Source organism: Macrobrachium nipponense, chromosome 9 (genome assembly GCF_015104395.2).
Source record: "Macrobrachium nipponense isolate FS-2020 chromosome 9, ASM1510439v2, whole genome shotgun sequence".
In the NCBI taxonomy this organism is placed as follows: domain Eukaryota; kingdom Metazoa; phylum Arthropoda; class Malacostraca; order Decapoda; family Palaemonidae; genus Macrobrachium; species Macrobrachium nipponense.
In genome coordinates this window covers 22,141,944-22,155,837 of record NC_061110.1, presented here as the reverse complement: position 1 = coordinate 22,155,837, position 13,894 = coordinate 22,141,944, and the positions used below count along the sequence as shown (strand labels likewise).

The 13,894-nt window shown below is 42.6% G+C and overlaps 1 protein-coding gene across 1 annotated transcript in view; it reads right to left on the bottom strand.

Moving 5' to 3' along the window:
• LOC135218386 (cell division cycle and apoptosis regulator protein 1-like) overlaps positions 1-6,555 on the bottom strand; it is a 184,240-nt gene extending 177,685 nt beyond the window's left edge. Inside the window, exon 1 of the mRNA XM_064254676.1 lies at positions 6,402-6,555. The gene's annotated coding sequence lies outside the window, so the exon portion shown is untranslated. The remainder of the gene's footprint in view (positions 1-6,401) is intronic.
• Between the last annotated feature and the right edge of the window lie 7,339 nt (positions 6,556-13,894).

The following is a 13,894-nucleotide window of genomic DNA, read 5'->3' as shown; positions in this document are numbered from 1 at the left end:
CCTGCTTCTCAGGGAGACGCGCCTGTGCACGCAACCCAGCGTCCTCATCGGAGGAGATCTTACCCCTTTTCTGAGGCGGAAAAGCGTCATACGCATCCTCCGACGAAAGCGGCGATACAGGACGTGAAGCGTCCTCAACACGAAACGTCCTTTCAGAGGACGAGAGTCTCTCGAGCGCTCCACCCTTGCGCGGGGGAGGACGCTTCGGAGGACGAAAAGCAATCCTTCAGGACGCGTGCTCGTGCGCGCTCCTTGGCAGCCTGGGACTTTGCAACAAGGCCTGCCGAAGGGACGCCAGATCAGTGGGGAGCCCCCGTAACCCTCTTGCGGCTTTCGACATACCCTCTCCCTGAGTCTTGGGAGTCCGATAGAGGTCTAGGCCTAGAGGCATTATGGGGCCGATCTGACGCCCCCTCCACAACACTAGGGGCACGATCACACACTTGAACAGAGCCAGTTTCCAAGGCTTTCACTTTGGTCTCCAGAGTGCGTAGAGACTCCAAAATAAGAGAGAGAGCATTAGCTTCTCCCGACACAGAATCAGAGCCCGAAGGCAACACAGGTTTAGGAGATGCAAACTCTACAGGTGTTAATACAGGAGAATTATTAGCCTTACCTTTGGTAGAACCACTCCTGGAGGAAGACCTCCTGATCCTATCGCGTTCCAATTTAAGGCGAAAGGACTCATATACTCTCCAATCATCATCGGTCAATCTCTCACATTCATTGCACCGATTATCCACCAAACAATTATGCCCCCTACAACTCATACATACTGTGTGGGGGTCTACCGATGCTTTCGGTAGCCTCACCTTACAATCAGTCCTCACACACACTCTGAAACTCACAGCACTTGATCCAGACATCACGTTTACAGAAAAGCCAATCCAAAGTCAAAAAACGGTCCACTATCGTGCATGCCAATCCAACAATCCAATTCAATACCAAAAAACCAATCAGATACTTAAAAGCGAGTCAAATCCAAAAAATCCTGAGCGGAGGTCTGTAAACAGTTGTTTACCGACCGGCGACAGAAAAAATATATGAATAGAAAATGGGAATGGTTCCTGATATCCGCCTCCCAGCGGCGGGAATGGGTACTACCACCTGGCCGCCCACTGCGTGTGCCGCGAGTTTTGAAATTCTGTCGGACTTCAGAGAATACAGCTATATATATATCTGCCAGGTAAGTGGCATGAACAAATGTATTTTTCCTAACTATACAAACCTGACGTTCTTTAACAATAGGAAGGTACTTAGTGGCAGCTGAACCGGTCGTAAGCTTTGAACAAGGGGGTTCGGTAGTTAACTACTTGTCCGGCAGTTTGTGGTCAGTCCGACTGCGAGGAGAGGATTCACTTTGCTTTAGGCCCAGGAAACGCAGAGTGAGGGGTGGCATGAGGTGGGACTATATGTAAAGGACCTCAGGTTTGTATAGTTAGGAAAAATACAATTTTCGACAAATTGTTATTTGTTCCGATACTTATACAAACCCTCGGTCCTTTAACAATAGGAAGACTCACTTCTTGGTGGGTGGAATCTGAGTCCTATGAACAGACTGGTGTTCGTCCTACCTTGGATCGCTCCCTGGTCGTAAGAGCAGAGGGAGGGATCCTAGCCTCTGCCCAACTGATCGCGGTGTATACAGCAGGATCAGTGGTCAGACTTCTGGACCAAATTTATAAGAGGGAGGCAAGTGTACCTTTTATAAATAGCAAAAGGCAAGAACTAGTTCCTACTTCTTGAGCCAAAATGAAGTCATGGGTTTGTCTCTTGTTGGCTTCCACTCCCCCACCTTGATGGGGAGTGGCAGATATATACTCCTATCCCTACTGAAAGGGATAGGATGGAGCTCGGTTGTGTAGCTTACCTTCATCGGCCTCCTGTTCAGCGTAGTGACGACCGCGGCCCTCTGCCCACAGGTAGAGGAGAAGAACGAAGGAGGAAGAGAAGCCAGTCACACTCTCTTTCACTCGTCCATTCATGAAGTCACACAAGAAAGCGATGCTGTTCTGTCCCTCGGGTGCTGGGTAGACTACACAACTTGTTGAGCAGCCACTACGGGTCCCAAGGAAAAAGTGTCCAAGGACCTGTGAGTAATATCCGGAAGGTAAAATGAAGTGAAGGTGGTCTGGTTGGCCCAAACCCCTGACTTTGTGGGCTCTCGGACGAAGGGTACGGGTGTCGTCACTACCAGCCATGTCGTACGCCCTCCTGATCACCTCACGCAGCCAGAAAGAAAGTGTTCTTGGACACTTCTTTCTTGGTAACCCCGGTGCTAACAAAGAGGCGTCGACACTCAGGCCTAAGGTGCTGAGTTCTCTTCAGATAGCGCCGTAGCACCCTCACAGGACAAAGCAGCATCTCATCCGCATCATTATCGGTGAATTCCTTCAGGGAGGGGATCGTGAAAGTCTCGAACCGGTCATCAGGGACCGAAGGATTCTGAGTCTTCGCTACGAAGTTCGGGACGAAATCGAGCATCACGGATCCCCATCCCTGGAATGCTTGACGTCGAAGGAAAGACCATGGAGTTCCCATACTCTCTTTGCCAATGCCAGAGCCAGCAGGAAGAGGGTCTTGAGGGTCAGATCCCTGTCTGACGACTATCGGAGTGGCTCGAAGGGTCTGCGAGTCAAACTCCTAAGGACGAGAGTCACACATCCCAACCCGGGGGCCTGAGTTCCCTGGGTGGGCAAGACCTCTCGAAGCGCTTCATCAGGAGGGAGATCTCGAAAGAGGAGGAGATATCCACACCTCTCAGTTTCAGGACTAGGGCCAGGGCTGCTCTGTATCCTTTAACTGCAGAGACAGAGAGGAGCTTCTCTCGGCAAAGGAAAATGAGGAAATCCGCTACCTGCTGAAGAGTGGCTCTGAGAGGAGAGAGACCCCGTCCACGACACCAACCACAGAAGACGGACCAGTTCTCCTGGTATACAGCTGCAGAGGACTGTCTGAGGTATCCAGCCATCTATGTTGCTGCGCTGCAAGAAAAGTCTCTCGCTCACAAGAGATGATGGATAACAGCCAGTCGTGAAGACACAGGGACTCGACGGACCGGTGGTACCGTTCTACATGTGGCTGGTGCACGAGGTTGCGCCAGGGGGGAATCTACCTCGGCGCTTCGGCAAGCAGAGCCAGCAGGTCCGGGTACCAAACGGATTGAGGCCATTTGGGTGCCACAAGGATCATCCGAAGATTCGCGGTGATCAGCGCCCTGCTGATCACTTTGCGAATCAGACAGAACGGAGGAAAGGCAAAAACGAAGAGGTTGTCCCACGGGTGTTGGAGAGCGTCCTCTGCAGCTGCCCATGGGTCCGGCACAACTGAGTAGAAAACCTGGAGTTTTCTGTTGTGCTGGGTGGTGAACAGATCCACGACTGGACGCCCCCACATGTTGAAGAGCCTTTCCACCACGTCTGGGTGAAGGGACCACTCGGTTACTATCACCTGATCCCGACGGCCCAGCTTGTCGGCTACCACATTCCTTTTGCCTGGAATGTAGTGGGCTGACAGCTCTATTGAGTGTGCCACAGCCCACTCGTGCACCTGCAACGTCAACTGGTGCAGCGGAAGGGACACTAGGCCCCCTGCTTGTTGACGTGCGCCACTACCGTGGTGTTATCGCTCATCAACACCACTGAGTGTCCCACCAGACGATCCTGGAACTCTTGGAGAGTGAGGAACGCTGCCTTGAGCTCCAGGATGTTAATGCAAAGGTGCTTGCCGTGATGATCCCACACACCTGCAGCCAGCAACTCCTCCAATGTGCGCCCCATCCCTCAGTTGACGCATCTGAGAAGAGCAGCATCTCCGGGGGGGGAGTGCGAAGGGGCACTCCTCTTACGAGGTTCCTGTCGTCCAGCCACCAGGCTAGGTCCTGCCTCACCTCCTCCGTGAGGGACACAGGGAAGAAAGGAGGGTCTCTTGCCTGTGACCAACATTCCTTTAGTCTCCACTGAAGAGACCGCAGGTGAAGACGCCCGTGAGGGACTAGCCTCTCGAGAGACGACAGGTGGCCGATCACGACTTGCCACTGCTGAGCTGGTTTCTCCTGAAGGGATAGGAACTGTTCTGCTGCCTCCCTGAACCTGCTGATCCCCGAATCTGCGGGGAAGACTCACCCTGCTAACGTGTCGATCAGCATGCCCAGGTACTTCATCCTCTGCTTGGGTTCGAGATCTGACTTCTTGTAATTCACTACAATCCCAAGATCGTGGCAGAATTCGAGGAGTCGCTGTATGAATATAAAAAACACACACATACTTACTGATATCCTTGCATTAGCACACAGTAAAAGGAAAAGCCATAATGTCTTCACACAGTGAAGCAAACCAAGCATACGACAGAAGCGGGCAGAGAGGCGAGCAACACGTCCATCCACCAGCACGGCCGAAAGCAAAGTGAATCCTCTCCTCGCAGTCAGACTGACCACCAACTGCCGGACAAGAAGTTAACTACCGAACACCCTTGTTTGAAGCTTACGACCGCTTCAGCTGCCGCTAAGTACCTTCCTATTGTTAAAGGACCGAGGGTTTATATACGTATCGGAACAAAAGGGTATTTCTAAGCAACAGCTCTGCATGGACTATTACCTTGGAAATTGACACTTTTCCTACTATACTTTTAGTGTTGCCGACGAAGGATATAGTGTTTATTGTCGCTCAATTATTATTAACCTCATATCCACCCATTATCGTTGCAACCCTTTGGGAAGGAGGGGTTCTGCGTCGGAGAAAACGTTAGGAGAACTGGAACGCCAAGCTGTTGTTATGGAATGGTTCTGCAGAAGTCATTGGGGAGCTGTATGCTTGAGAAAGGACTGGCCAAGGAATCTATTTTAAAGAAACTATACTAACCTAATGTACCCCATCCTAAGCTAACCTAACCTAGCAGGCCGTGTTACTTAGCTGGGGGGCTCCACCCTCCCAAATGTCCCGGTGAAGGAAACTCCACTTTCTACCAAAAGTGCCCTTGTAACTAACCCTAAGCATGGGCAATATGTAACATCCCAGGATGGACATAATATAATTTCTGAGGTTAGTTAAAAAAATTACGGTAAAACTTTACTTTAATTACGCGGTCTGATTCCCGTCATGGACAGGTTCCTCATACATCTAAATGGACTTAACTTTTCCTAATGCTAGGCCCTGACCTAACCAGTTCTTACATACCTAATCTAATTTAAGGCGACATACCCTGACCTGGCTGGGGGGGGGGGGTGCTGGAACCCCAAAATAAGGTAGTCACCTGTCGTGATTGGCAACTGGTGGGAATCAGGCCACGCAAAAATTGAGCAGTTAGTAAGAGGTAGCTAACTGACTTTGTTCTTTTTCACACCAACCCCCTTCACCAAAATCCTAGATTCCCACTAGGGACCTCTCCTTCTGGCCCAAGAGGGTTGCAGGTTGTGGATTAGCTAGCTAATGAATCATTTAGCCTAAGTCTGGAAATAATGAAAAAAAAAATCATATGAATCAAAGCAAGGTAGCTAGATCTAGGGTAATTATCCGCGGCGGCCTAGACTATGGCAGTTAAGGTTTTACTATGCAGTTTAACCTACTGAACAAGAATTTTAAATAATATTTATTTGGACCACTGTAATTAGGTAAGCCCCCAGGGGCCAGTACTAAACACGGCGAAATACATTGGACGGCCCCCAATCCCTAGTGGATGTCGTATCCACGGTTACGTTCCTTGTAGTCCGTGCGGACTGCTTCTGTAGAAATACCCAAAGCAAAAGCTAAAAAATACAATACCCATTTCACTACGTGCGGCCCGGGAAACTGGCCCGGTAAACGATAAACTACCCCAAATCATATCCTAGCCTAGACGTTGGTAAGTACTAGGTAGGTAGCCTAGTACTAAGATACAAAATAAAGTGCTCTTCAACAACAACAAAGTAACATGCGGTCCAAACACAAGAGAAACACACATCCTGTATTAGGAGAGACATTTACGATAGAATTATCAAGTCATAAGGCAGCAAATGTGCTTATCGTAGGATTTGCTAATGTTGTTTGCGCTACACAGGTCTACCTAGGTAGCTAGCTAGTTCAGGCCAGTAGGAGGTAGTTGAAACTCCTACAGGATATCGATGGCAAAATCAATCATACCATTCGCTAAATTCGGTCAAAACCTACTGTCACTTCACAAGGAACTATCAGAGACTATATACCAACAGAAGGTTTTAGCAAACAAGGAATAAAAGACATGCAAACAGTCGCAGAGATTAATCAAGCATTACTAGTAACAGCAAGCACTCGTGACAAACAATTGTGGTACTCTAGCTTGACCTACAACGGTAAAACAATCTGTGATTAGCGAAACGACGTCTACACACTCTCCCTACAAACTGAGATGTCTAACTATTTGAAACATAGGGCCGAAAATCGTTTTACCTAAGACCCCGAGCGAATATATCCTCCAGATCGCACGAATACGGGTCGCTTGTTTACTTCAATATGGCCGCTGTAGTATTGATGATGGCTGCTGCTGCTGCTTCTGCTGCAGACGATGCGGCAGGGTTGGTACGCATGCGTTCCCCCATAGCAACCACTGGCCCTTTAATTTGACCTCACTGCTACAAAGCTGGGTCACACAGTTGAACGTATATACCGAGAAATTAGTCGCACCATTTTACTGTATGATGAAATTACGTGCTCAAGCGTCTTCTATGCATGTAGTTATCCACTTTCTTTAGCACAGAGTAATTTTCGTTTGACCTCACTACTGGCAAGCTAGGTCACAGACCCGTATACTACACTGAGGAATTAGTCACAGCATTTTGCTGCAAGATAAAATTAAGTGATCAAGCGCCTCCCACAATTGGATATATCCGCTTTTTTTCTCTCCTGGGTCATTTTGATTGCTACGCTATCACGTCTGCGTCCCTCATGTGTTTTTCGGACCTGACCATTTGCAGGAAGCACCCCTAAATAGCGTAAGCTGCAAATATCTTCTATTATTTCTCGAACTTTTGTTTGTTGTTGTTGTTCCCTTTTTATCGACGTCCACGCCCACATTACGTAACTTTGGTGGTATATACTACTAAGAGAAAAATTACCTGAGAGTGTGATCTAACAGAATTAATTACTTGTGTCGTTAAACACTGATAACACATCCCCACTTTTGCTTTATTGGGAATTCATGACGAGAGACAGCTCCCATCAATGATAGATAAGAATGTTGACGAACGTCATGCGGGCGTTGACCCTACCCATATTAATCTTTTTGTCACATTTTGTTTCATTGTTTTAATCATTCATTGTTTTAACAATTCACTGTAAGAGAGTACAACCATAACGTAAAGAACTGTCTGGCCCCTAAAAACATTTCCTTCGACGTGACGAAGAAAAAAAATCGTTCTGATTTTCTTATTACTTTAAGTTTAGTTTAGAGCGATTTATCCATATGTGGAACAAGAGCGCAACCACTAATTCTTTGGGGACTGTTGGGCGCATATTCCAGACTAATATATAGCCTACAATGAACTTAGCGCAGGGGTCTGAAGAAGTAATAAATAATTTCTAATTTGATTTAAATAAGATAAATATAGTAATATAATATGAGTAACAAATAAATAACACATAGAACGAAATGGGTGGTAATATGAATGCAACAATAAATTACTGGCTTTTCATAAATTCCAGTAATTTTTGTAATGAGAGTGCATTTATGTAGAATGAACATGAAGTACATTGCTTCGGTTTAGTTTATATATTGCTCTCTCTCTCTCTCTCTCTCTCTCTCTCTCTCTCTCTCTCTCTCTCTCTCTCTCTCTCTCTCTCTCTCTCTCTCTCTCTCTCTCATAATGTTGTAAATCATGTTCCTACATACATACATACGCCTAGCATCGTGTAGTAAAAAAAAAATTCCTTCCAGATTCAATATGATAATTAAATTTTAGAAAATTCTTTTCAGATTCTCATAGAGCAGTCTTACCCTACATTCAAACAAAAATAGATATTTATTTAAATAGATAAATATGAAAGTTTATTGGTACCTTAAATGCTGAGAAGAAGAAGAAGACGAAGAAGAAGAAGAAGGAGGCGGAGGAGGAGGAGGAGGAGGAGAAGAAGAAGGAGTAGGAGGGGGACGGGAGGAGGAGGAGGAGGAGGAGAAGAAGAACAACAACAACAAAAACAACAAGAAGCCCTAAAGTAAGGCTTACGGCCGGGCGCGGATCACAGGGATGTTCTGGGGAATTTAACTTCGGAGGGAGTCGCTGGGAAGACGATTTTCGAGTGCTAAACCGAAGCACTTTCTAGAGCGGCGGTTCTGAACTTGGGTGTTCGTGACCCTATGGGGGGATCGTTTGGGATTTCTCAGGGGGTCACACAGGGTTCGGGGGAATATAATTTATTTACATATATTTGGATTAGCCAGTTGGGTTTTTACCAGTTTGGTGAGTGTAACTTGTTGTTACTTTGTGATCGATGCTGGCATGTGGTGTTGCCTGTCGAGCACTGCTCCTCGCTTTGATAGACTTAGGCTGCAGTATTTGCATGATGTTCAAAAAATCTGAGGAATTTGCAATGTTCTAGCATTTGTAGAGATCTTGGAATTTTTCAAAGTTTTTGTTCGTGGCATTTTCAATAAACCATGGTCTTCCACCATCATTTTTTTTTAATCTTACCTTTTCACAAGGTTCGCCATTTCGAAATTTATTATAGGGTTAACGGTAATATCCTGGAGTCTCGGGAGGCATAGGATGAAAAAAGGTTAAGAGCCACTGTTCTAGAGGTTGAATGACGTATTATTGTTGGCTATTCTATTTGTCAACAGTCATTCTGATTCAAGTCATAGTACCATATTGTTACTATGATGATTATGCATAATTACTTTCAAACAACATTATACAGATTAGTGATTTTGCTTTGCTCCACCTTATAGCCATTATTGGGCAAGCCAGCCCAGCTTAATATCAGTCCCAAGCCCAGATAAACAGTCCTGGAGCCAGGAAAGACACCAGTCCCGTAAAACACTCTCCAAAACCAATTATAAGATAAGCCATTCGAAACATAAACAACGACCCTGACCAGGGATTAGGCCGAGAAAAAAGAAGAGGAAGGAGAATCTTGTCTAGCTTTCAAGCGTAAACCCATATAACTATAATTATAGCTAAACCATCCTCCCTGTCGGAATCTGCACTTTCTGCAGTAATCATATAATATTATATATATATATATATATATATATATATATATATACACACACACACACACACACACACACATATATATATATATATATATATATATATATATATATATATATATATATATATATATATTAGTCTAGTGCAATTCGAATCAAGGTTGACGCTGAAACTATATTCAGAAGCTTTGATGTATATATATGAATAAATCTTCAAGACAGTATTAGGCGCCAAATGGCAGGAGAGAGTGACATATCATTCCTTAAAAAAAAATTGTGAAAGTCCCATATGTAGACCAGATAATGATAAACGGGACACGGAGGTGGTTTGGACACATGATAGCGTCAAATATGCTCCCGTGGGCACCGAAGGAGTATGAAAATCCCATGAAAATCCATAACTGCTCGAACGGGAACTGTGAAGCAAGGGGGCTGGAGATGAATGGATATCGGTGGAAGTGAAATTATTGTCCTAAATTGTTATTATTGAGAAGATGAACGCTATTCGTGTGGAGCAAACTCGCAGGGGCCATCGACTCGAGATTCGAGCTTCCAAAGAATATATGGTGTTCAATTGCAAGAGGTAACAGGGGGTAATAGGAAACACAGAACGATGGTATTAGTTTTTAAAAATGGAAAAGAAATGAATAGATTATGAGGTAAGAAATGTACGTGAATTATTAAAATGCAAGGACAGAAAAGACCTTAGTGTTGGAACATTACAGTGGTTCTTCGTGTTGAATGTCAAGTGCAATAAATATGAAGTGTCCCACAATCACAATGAGGTCGCGTTGCCGACCTGACCTATTCGGATTGTGACAAAGTTTACAATGTATCAAAATTTTCCGGCAGCGCCAAAGAAATAAAGCACTGATGTATACAATCTAGCCGATGCTTGGAGCCAGCTAAGCTGCCAAATTGTGTATATTATCCATCCAATAATATTTGAACCGGGAAGCCTTCAAAACTGGTTATGTTATTGACATTTCGATGCTGAAACTGTTATGAGACGTTAGACCGTGGATTTCAGAATAATATGTTTTTTTTTCAGTTAGGATTGCCAATATTCTCACTTTCTAGGCTCTGAGAGTAATATTGTATTACGCTCACAATCAGCAAGCCGATCAAGTTATGGGTGTATTTTGCCAAATGGTGTACATTTTTCTTTCTTCTATCAGGATGTGGCTGCTTGGCTGTTGGTGATTATAGTTGATGACCCAAGGTTCTTGTATCAATAACTCTCTCAGGAAAAGTCCTTTATTCGTCAAGCAAGATGAATGAACAACAACCATGTCCACCATACAGAAACCGTCTAATATTGCCAGTATCTTTAATACAGTATTTTTTACACCTCTGCCTATGTACTGGAACTAAGGACAAGCAAGGAATGGGGGTGTATGGAACATCCAGGGAGAAAAACAAAGACGAAGAACATGAACATTAGAGCATTTTTTTTTTTTTTTTTTTTTTGAGAGCAACAACACCACACAATTTCTTGTGGGTAGAGAGGTCATCAACTTTCCAGTTGTGATGTTATAGGTTCCAGAACGTTAAAAAAAAAAATGCAACTGAATATATTCGATTAAAATGAACTGATGAGAGCTTCAAAACAGTTTTGCGATCTTTCCCATAAAAGCTTGCGAGTACCAACAGCCCCTTGACTGTAACGGGAAGATTATGCTCAGACCCGATTGTGAAATCAATACCACTTTTACCATTACAGGAAACCTAAAGAATTGCACTAGGCTTTCTTAGAGGATTTAGTAACATATTCTTATAGAAATGTGAGAAAAGGGAATCTCCAAACTACATCGGATCCTCAGTGGATCGCTTAGTGCCAGATCTGCTTATCAATAATGTCAAGACTGGTTGGGTACAACTCAGAATTCGTGTTTCGTATTTGAGTGGTACTAACTGGTTCTGTCTGGCCAGAATCGATGCACGATATTAATTTGACAATGATACGTTTATGACACTGCAAGAATATTTCATATGAAGATGTACCAACACATTACTGTGTTTTTTTTTTTTTCTTTTTTCGAAGTTGATGATTGCCAGCATTCATAATCAAAATAAACCTACATTTGAAGTGTATTTTCGTCTTAGCTAAGTTATTTATATATGCGAAACCCAGTTTCACATCTTCCCGTGTCGTTGACAGTTTTTGCTAAGCTAAATTTAGTCCTATCCAAGTCATAAGAACTAAAATAGTATTGCGAATTCTTAAATGACGAAATGGAATATTCCTTTTTATTGGTTTGCTTTTGTGGTAAACATGTTATTCACTTTGTGTTTTGGCAGCCGGAGTTAAGTATTTTTGCTTCTTTTCATTTTCCCTACTAAATAGTATATTTGTTGCATGATTCAATCCATATGTTATCAATTTATTTTTACCTGTCTGGAAAGAACTACTGGAAAGGTAACAGTGGTGCTGATACGGTGGCCTGTGACAATAATTCGTCTCAGTCTAATCCCTAGTCGGGGTCGCTGTTATAAGTGAGCCTCCTCTGGCTGTTGCTATCTTGAACGACTTATTCTATAACTGTTTTGGGGTAAATATGTTATGCCTTTCCTGATTCCAAACCTTCCAGCATTGAGATGGGATGACTCTAGCCCCATAGCGACTATAGTTTGGCCACCACCCCACATACTGACCAAAACTTCACTGATCGACTCCCTGTCAGTCCTTTTACTATACCTCCGTTCATAATCCCTTTCTTCCATCTTACTTTCCATGCTCTCTTAGCAATTGTTTCACAGTGCAACTGCGAGGTCTTCCTCCTGTTATACCTTTCAAACCTCATTACTGTCAATTTCCCTTTCAACTCTGAATGACCTCGTGGGTCCCAGCGATAGGCCTTTGGCTTCAATTTGATATTCCTTTACAAAGACAGTTATAATATTGTCATTGCAAATGTGTCTTTATAATCAGGACGTTAAAGAAAAATCGAAAGATAGTGTTCGTTTAAATCAACAAAATTCAAAAACTGGATAACTGGCAAGTTGTTTGCCTTGCCGAGAATCCAACAGAGATGCATAAAAAAAAAATGAAATGCATTTATACAATATTCCACCTGTATGCTTTCATTCGTCTATGGATCGCTGACTCTTCTGTTTGTTAATTGTATATGTGATTGACAGGGTACTAATGTTGATCTTCAGTAGGAAATACTGCAGCCTAGCAGCTCAACTAGTTTTGTGGTGTGGCAGAGAAATTAGGCAGACTTGGGGTATGATTAATTAGGAAGAAGAAGAAGAAGAAGAAGGAGAAGGAGAAAAATAAGAAAAGGAAGAGGAACACAAAGAAGAACGAGAACGAGAACTAAAAACTTAAAAGTTGTACCGAGGTCACTTCTTTCATAATCAGGTAAACAACACGAGAAAAATAAAAACACACCGCTTCGGCGCTTAGACTTCTATTTCATAAAAAAAAAACCTTTGGTGACAAATGTTTATGACAATCTTTAACTATTATTATTATTAATTGTTCAGAAGATGAAGCCTAGTCATGTGGAAGAAGCCCACAGGGTCGAGTATTGACGTAAAAGTCAAGCTTCTAAAGATTATCGTGTTCATTCGAAAGTAGTAAAAGACGGTAATGGGAAATACAGAACGATATGAGAGGAAACCTGATAACTTAACAAATGAATAAATAAATGTAAACTTAAGTCAAATACTAAAATACAGGTTGAATTGCATTAGAGTAGCATTGCACTGCATCGCCGCTTGAATTAAGTAAGCTCCAACTGCGCGTGCGCGACGTGATCTTATAAAGCTCCAACTGCAAGACCACAGCTGCACCGCGCGCTAGCAATGAATACTACACCTGTGACATCGCCACCTATAGCCATTCCACGCACAAAGTCTAAAAATACAGATGCCTGCGTGGCAAGATGACGCATATCTTGACGAAATCTATCTTAAGATACGCGCAGTCATGTTTTGGCTTTCATTGTTCAACCCGCGGTTTTTTAGTTTGCCGACACAAGGCACGATTTGACCAGAGCAGTGAATGAATAAAATGGGAACAGAAATTAATAAATGAGTGAATTAATGAATGATAAACTAATACATAGGAATAATATATTTAGAGATAACAATTAAGTACTTAAAGAAAAAATAGCTATATGAATATACAAATAAGTAAATACAACGAAAATAAAGCAAAATAAAATTAATTAATTCATTATTTAATGGTTCAAAATTAATGAATAAGTAGACTATAGATAAAAATGAATAAATAAAGAAAAAAGTAAAAAAACAAGTAAATAAATAAATAGTCTAATTTATTACTCAATAAAGGTTCAAACGTTTTACATACAATACATAAGAAGCAACAAGGTCAAAGAATCTGATACTGCATTTAAGCAAGGAATTTAGAACACTCATTCTGGCGAGCATTATTGTTATTATTTTTATATTATTATTATTATAATAAGAGGAAGAATAGAAGTTATTTTTTATTTCGTAAGAAATTACCTGACTTTATAAGTTATTCAATTTTTACATATATATATATATATATATATATATCTATATATATATATATATATATATATATATATATATATATATATGTGTGTGTGTGTGTGTGTGTGTGTGTGAAGTTTTGTCGCTTGCCCTCTATAAACACGTGACATTTTTAAACTCAAAAATGAAAAGCCAGAGCTATCACATAACAATAATGAATTCAGTTCACCTCAGAAAAACTTACACCTATGAGAATTATAATTGA